Raw genomic sequence first — 7,109 nt, 5'->3', positions numbered from 1 at the left:
ATATCTACTTAAAAGTGACACCTGAATTTATTTAGGAGTTAGAAGTCTTAAATTCCAAATGTAGGTAACATGCTATAATGAACTACAACAGAGCTAACATGTAAAAATATAACTGCGCTTATAATTAGCTTATTCTTCCTTTCTTTAGAATGTCTACAGCAAAAGGGATAGTAAGAAATGTATTTATTGTGATTATTTATACCTTCGTGATATTTTTAAGACAAAGCAGGTGGTGGCTCACGCCTATAATCCTAGCACTCTGGGAGGCCGAGGCAGGCGGATTGCTCGAGGTCAGGAGTTTGAAACCAGCCTGAGCAAGAGCAAGACCCCATCTCTACTATAAATAGAAATTAATTGGCCAACTAATATATATAGAAAAAATTAGCCGGGCATGGTGGCGCATGCCTATAGTCCCAGATACTCGGAGGCTGAGGCAGCAGGATTGCTTAAGCCCAGGAGTTTGAGGTTGCTGTGAGTTAGGCTGACACCGCGGCACTCACTCTAGCCTGGGCAACGAAGCGAGACTCTGTCTCAAAAAAAAAAAAAAAAAAGACAAAGCACTGTTCAATAAGTCATGCTTTATACAATGTTTCTCAAAGTGTGTTGCAAAAACCATTGCACCAAAATTGTGCCTGTGTGTGGTGGGGAAGGTACCTTGCTAAAATACAGGTTCCTAGGAGATCAGTCTTAGGAGTTAGGGGCTTAGGAAGCTGCATTTTAAACAAACTCTCTAAAAGCTTCCATGTTAAAATTTGAGTAAACCACTCCATACCTTATTGCCTATAATTCATTCATCAAAAAAATATTGAGTACTTACAAATTGACTGGCACTTGCTACATGCTGACAATAAAAAGTTGTATAGAACACAATTCATTCCAGCTTCCAAGAATGCACTTTTTTTTTTTTCCAGACAGGGTCTTACTGTATTCCCCGGGCTAGAATGTAGTGGCATCATCATGGCTCACTGCAACCTCAAACACCTGGGTTCAAATGATCCCCCTTCCTTAGCCTCCAGAGTAGCTGGGACTACAGGTGACTGCCACCATGCCCAGCTAATTGTTTTAGAGACGGGGTCTTGCTATGTTGCTCACCAACTCCTGGTCTTAAGCGATCCTCACACCTCAGCCTGTCAACGTGCTATGATTGAAAGCTTGAGCCATCGTGCCTGGACTAAGAATGCACATTTAAATGGGAAAATAAGATACCTTGTGATAAATGCTCAAATAGAAGTATTAACTTGGTATTTGGACGCCCCAAGAAAGAAATAGCATTCTTCCTGGGATTGTTGGAGAAGACTTTGAGGAATTATATTTCTTTATGAGACTATCATCTATTGAGCACCTTTGTAGTGAGGTACTATGCTACTTTATATGTTATCTCATTTATTCCTCACAACACTAAAAAATGTTCTTTTGAAGGAAACTCAGAGGTAATGAGGCTGCCTGAGGAGGACACAGAGCAGAGCTTGAGTTCAAATACAAGCTTTTAACCGCTACATTCCCGTGCTTCCATTTGAACTTTTGAACTTAGTCTTAAATCTTTTCAGGTTGAGAAGGAACAGTCACGGGTACTCCAGGCAGGGGAAACAATATGTACAAAATAATTGCTAATGTCCTAGATTTAATGAATGTGTATACTTTTCACATATTTTCAGAAAGTATTCTAAGGGTATATTCAAATTGTAGACTAAACAGGTTTTTGACACTGGCGAATCTTTTTTGTTTGTTTACCTTCACTTATTCCTCTCTGATGCTTTTCTTTGTATAGAACTGAGTTTCCATTTATGATCACACCACCCTGAACATGCCTCATCTCATCTGATCTCAGAAGCTAAGCAGGATTGGGCCTGGTTAGTACTCTAAGGGAAGAACTGAGTTTCTGACATGCTTTCCTTCTCCCTTTTTTTTTTTTTTTTTGGTAAGAAAAAAGTGACATGATCCTTCTCCCTTAATAACTTCTTTTACCATTTCTTACAGGGTAAGTCTGTTGGACATGAATTTTCTCAGTTTTTGTCTGAGAAAGTCTTTATATATCCTTCACTTTTGAAGGATAATGTCACTAGATACAGAATCCTCTAGGTTGGTGGATGTTTTTGTTTTACAATACTTCATATATTTCACTCTACTCTCTTGCATACATACATGCATGCTTTTTTTTAATTGGAATATGAATATATTTCTTTATTAGAATGTTCACAAGAATGAAGGACATAGTAGCACTCTTATGTGATAAAGAATATCATCTGGCTGGGTGCGGTGGCTCACACCTGTAATCCTAGCTCTCTGGGAGGCCGAGGAGGGCAGATTACTCAAGGTCAGGAGTTGGAAACCAGCCTGAGCAAAAGCCAGACCCGTCTTTACTATAAATAGAAAGAAATTAATTGGCCAACTAATATATATAGAAAAAATTAGCTGGCATGGTGGTGCATGCCTGTAGTCCCAGCTACTTGGGAGGCTGAGGCAGTAGGATTGCTTGAGCCCAGGAGTTTGAGGTTGCTGTGAGCTAGGCTGACACCCCTGTACTCACTGTAGCCTGGGCAACAAAGTGAGACTCTGTCTCAAAAAAAATAATAATACATCTGACCCAATTGTGGCAGGCAACAGGGGTAAGGGCTCTCAGACTTGGGCCAAGTGTGCACTGAAGAAATCCCCATTCCCCAAAGAGAAGTTGTTTCCTTAGACTCCAGAATCCTTTGTTCCAGCATCAGATGATGCTCTCTGCCCTTGACACTCCTCTTTCAAGATGCAGGTCAAGGTCCCATGTCTCACCCAGGACAACTCTAGAATCCTGCAGCACATCTCTTTGGTATATTGCTGCCCTGCCACATGCAGGGGTACAGTTAGTGGTCAGAGAGGGAAAGAACAAAACATCATTATTGCCAAAAGCAAATAGGGTACATTTGTAAAGGACACTTGGACATAGCCTAACCTCACAGAACACATGCTTCCTCTCCAAATGATACATAATCCCCTTGAGAGCAAAGAATACTCCTTGACTATTTTAAGCCATATGAATGATTCTATATGTCAGGCACAAGGGATACAAAATGGATGGTGTTTACTTCCATCATATCCTGCACACAGTAGGAAGTTAGCAGGTGAGAACTAGAACCATGTATCTATCCTGGTTCCATCAGGTTTCTCCTGGCTCTTCCTGCCTTTGAATGTTGCCACCACTCTGCTTCCATCTGTTCTGAGCATCAGTTCATTTTTCAAAAGGGAGGATAAAAGGATGAAGGATGGCAGAGCTAGTGTAGAAGAGCTTAGAAGGGAGAAAACAACTCTATGAAACAGAACAAAAACAATGGAAAAATCCAGAAACCAAATGTAGCACTATAGTATTTTATAACAATAGAATGTAGCTGAAAATAATACATGCTAACACAGACAATATGATACACCACCTCAGGAGGAGGAGTCTGCAGGGAGAATGTGGCAGAGGCCACAGGTTTAGACTAAGAGCGTTTCGGTAGCCTGCTGAATGGACTGGATCTGCTGCTTCCACTGTGAGCCTTCTTTGATAGTGACAGAACAGGCAATGACAGGCCTGGAGATCCCACAGGTCCACTCCAGGGCCTGCTTGAAGGGCACATTCTTGTCTTCACACAGCAGTGGGAGGTGCAGAATGATCCCCAGCGGCTGATCTACAGCCATCACAGTGAACTCAGAGATGCCCCTATTGAGGGTTTTGGTGGCATGGTTGCAGTTCCGCAGGCTCCCGTGCATGCTTTCTGACATCAAATTTTAAGAAAACTATAAAGAAGATCCTAACAGATAAAAATTTGTTTTCCCCCTTTTCACAAAGCTAAAATGCCCATAGTATATTATTCATATGATTTCTAAAAATGTGTTTTACTCCCTAAAGAATAAAAGTAATTGCTTTAATGCTGAAATAAGTTATACTGCTTTTTGATATATTACTATTATCTGTTACATGTATATATGCATCTTTATTTCTGTGTCCCAAATTCTTTTCAAGGCCTTGGCTGTCATTTTTTGTATGTGAGTTCCAAGTTATCTAACTAATTTGGAAAGAGACAGACCAAACACAACTTTTTATTGATAATTGAGGGAGCCATCTCTCCCAGAAAGTAGTAAAATTTTCATGAATACAATACACAAAGTGAGAGTCACTTCTGTCAGAAATCTCCTTTTTCTTTTTTTTTGATACAGAGTTTCACTCTGTTGCCTGGGCTAGAGTGCCCGGGCGTCAGCCTAACTCACAGCAACCTCAATCTCCTGGGCTCAAGCAATCCTTCTGCCTCAGCCTCCCAAGTAGCTGGGACTACATGCATGCGCCACCATGCCCGGCTAAATTTTTCTATATATTTTAGTTGGCCAATTAATTTCTTTCTATTGATAGTAGAGACGGGGGTCTCACTCTTGCTCAGGCTGGTTCCGAACTCCTGACCTCGAGCAATCAGCCAGCCTCGGCGTCCCAGAGTGCTAGGATTATAGGTGTGAGCCACCGCGCTTGGCCAGAAATCTCCTTCTTCTCTTTTTTGAGACAGAGTCTCACTTTGTTGCCCAGGCTACAGTGAGTGCTGTGGCATCAGCCTAGCTCACAGCAACCTCAAACTCCTGGGCTCAAGCAATCCTTCTGCCTCAGCCTCCCGAGTAGCTGGGACTACAGGCATGCGCCACCATGCCCAGCTAATTTTTTCTATATATATTAGTTGGCCAATTAATTTCTTTTTATTTATAGTAGAGACGGGGTCTCGCTCTTGCTCAGGCTGGTTTTGAACTCCTGACCTCGAGCTATCGGCCTGCCTCGGCCTCCCAGAGAGCTAGGATTACAGGTGTGAGCCACCGTGCCTGGTCTACTTTGTTTTTCTTAACCTAATTGAACCTCCCAAAGTATAACAGCATATTTTATCTGAACTTTCTTTAGAAATGTACCTGGGAATCAGGGGGCTTCTACTCCTTCAGAAGGGCTTCCTGACTAAATCCAATAGTTATACATTATTTTCCTGATTTAATGGGAAAAAATTCAAAGCCAAAATTTTTCTCATATTTCAGAGGTGTTAAAATTTTTCCCTCGATCTGAAGATGAACTTTTAAAGATTTCTGGATATTTAAAGCCATTATATCACACAGTAGGTTAGCCTTACTAGTAATAAAAACAAAACGTGTATCCCCAGCTTTTCTTAAACTCCCAGGTAGAGGACAAATATGTCTTAGATAAGTTAGGTTAAACTGATTTGTGTTAATCCAAATTAGATTTTTTTCTTTTTTGGAGAGCAGGGAAGAAGAGATGGTTATGATTGAAGAGGGGGAAGACTGGAGAAGAGAAGGTGACAGAATAGCTGACTGGATTCTTAAGAACATTGTGAACATTTAAAAGACTAAACAAATACTTTTTTAAAATGTTCAAGGTAATACAAGACATTTTTTAAACGAGATGGCTTGTTCTCCTTTTAATTCAGTCTTTCATTTCTCTATTTTAGCCTACTCTTCACATTAGATACCTTTTCTTTTTAAACTTTATATGGAACTATAACATAGTCATGAAGTTGGGGTGGGGGAAAAACTATAACATAATCAGAGGAAAGTGCATAAATCAAAATAAAATATACAAGTCAATGAATAATGAACATACCCACGTAGCCAGCACCCAGATTAAGAAACAGAACATTAATAGCACCCCAGAACCCCCCTCTCCCAGGACCTACACTGAATGTGAGCCTCCTTTGAATCCCACATCACTATATTAACACTTTTATATTATATAGATGCTTACCGTATTTTGCTTTGTATGATGATAAGGTAGTGCTTCTCAATTTTTTCCATTAGAAATGCACCTAATTATACAGAAAAAAATGAACGGTTAGCCCCAAGGCTGTCACAAGAAGCTGCCTAAAAAATTAAAATTTAATGTTAAATTTGCAGTATTGTTAGTAGTAGATCAATGTTTGTTTTTAATATAAATATACCACACTTTTTGACTAACACTCCAGGAAGATGTGTCAGTTTAATCTTGGGGACTTATGGTACGCATGGCACACTGAGAAAGTTCTTCCTCTCCAAACCCTGACTAGACTGTAAGCTTTCCACAAGTAAAGACTATTAAATTGAGTCTGCCTTGTCCAGACATGGTGGCTCACGCCTGTAATCCAAGCACTCTGGGAGGATCGTTTGAGCTCAGGAGTTTGAGACCAGCCTGAGCAAGAGCAAGACCCCAGCTCTACTAAAAATAGAAAGAAATTATTTGGCCAACTAAAAATACATAGAAAAAATTAGCCGGGCATGGCGGCACATGCCTGTAGTCCCAGCTACTCCGGAAGCTGAGGCAGAAGGATTGCTTGAGCCCAGGAGTTTAAGGTTGCTGTAAGCTAGGCTGACGCCTCGGCACTCTAACCTCAGGGGGCGACAGAGTGAGACTCTGTCTCAAAAAAAATTAAAAAATAAAAAAAATTTGAGTCTGCCTTACTATATATGCATCCCCTGTAAAACTGATACGATACCATGTACAGACAGATGCTCAAGTGAAATATTGTTGAACTGTGATTCTGGATAGGTTAACTAGCATTAACTACATTTATTAAATGTGTACAACGTACCTAGAATGTGCTCCCTGTTTCGAGGAGCTTAGCCCCTCGAATGACTCTGAACGAGTATAAAACTGTACATAAGAGTTAAACTATGGAACGTAAGCCATTAAGCCATTTAGTGTTCTGCAAGACAACTCGGGTTGGGACTTAATCTCTCCATTTGTCACATAAAGTGACACATCGTAATTCTGTTCAGTACCATTTAAAAGTCCAATCTAATCTCCAAGTTATTTTCTGGAGATCGATATTTTACTGCTAACATTTTGCAAAGCTTAATCCTTTCCACCTGAGAATAAAAGGTTTACATCCTTTCTCTCTCCAGCTTGACGCTCTACAAAGCCTCCTGAGCGCCTGGCGATGAGGCTCATAGAAGTCCAAGCCCACCAAAAAGCAAAAATGCCAAAGCTAGCAGCCCCGCCCCTGAGATCCCCCACAGGCCTCCAATTGGTCCTTATGGCTCACTCTCTTCCCAGGTTGGTGTTCCAGCTTGCCGGTCGCCTACATAGAACCCACCTTTAGCCAGCGACTATTGGTAGATCGTTACGTCATTGCCCTATC

At 40.8% G+C, this 7,109-nt stretch overlaps 1 long non-coding RNA gene across 1 annotated transcript; it reads right to left on the bottom strand.

Moving 5' to 3' along the window:
• Positions 1–3,595: 3,595 nt before the first annotated feature.
• On the bottom strand, positions 3,596–7,065 carry LOC105873017 (uncharacterized). The gene is made up of 3 exons (XR_012918155.1): positions 7,014–7,065; positions 5,741–5,801; positions 3,596–3,767 (listed from the first exon to the last, which is right to left on the bottom strand). It is a non-coding gene; the product is annotated as an uncharacterized LOC105873017 (long non-coding RNA).
• Positions 7,066–7,109: the final 44 nt, after the last annotated feature.

This window comes from Microcebus murinus, chromosome 2, assembly GCF_040939455.1.
Source record: "Microcebus murinus isolate Inina chromosome 2, M.murinus_Inina_mat1.0, whole genome shotgun sequence".
Classification (NCBI taxonomy): Eukaryota; Metazoa; Chordata; class Mammalia; order Primates; family Cheirogaleidae; genus Microcebus; species Microcebus murinus.
The sequence above is the reverse complement of the archived record's forward strand: the minus strand, read 5'-3'. Positions and strand labels throughout refer to the sequence as shown.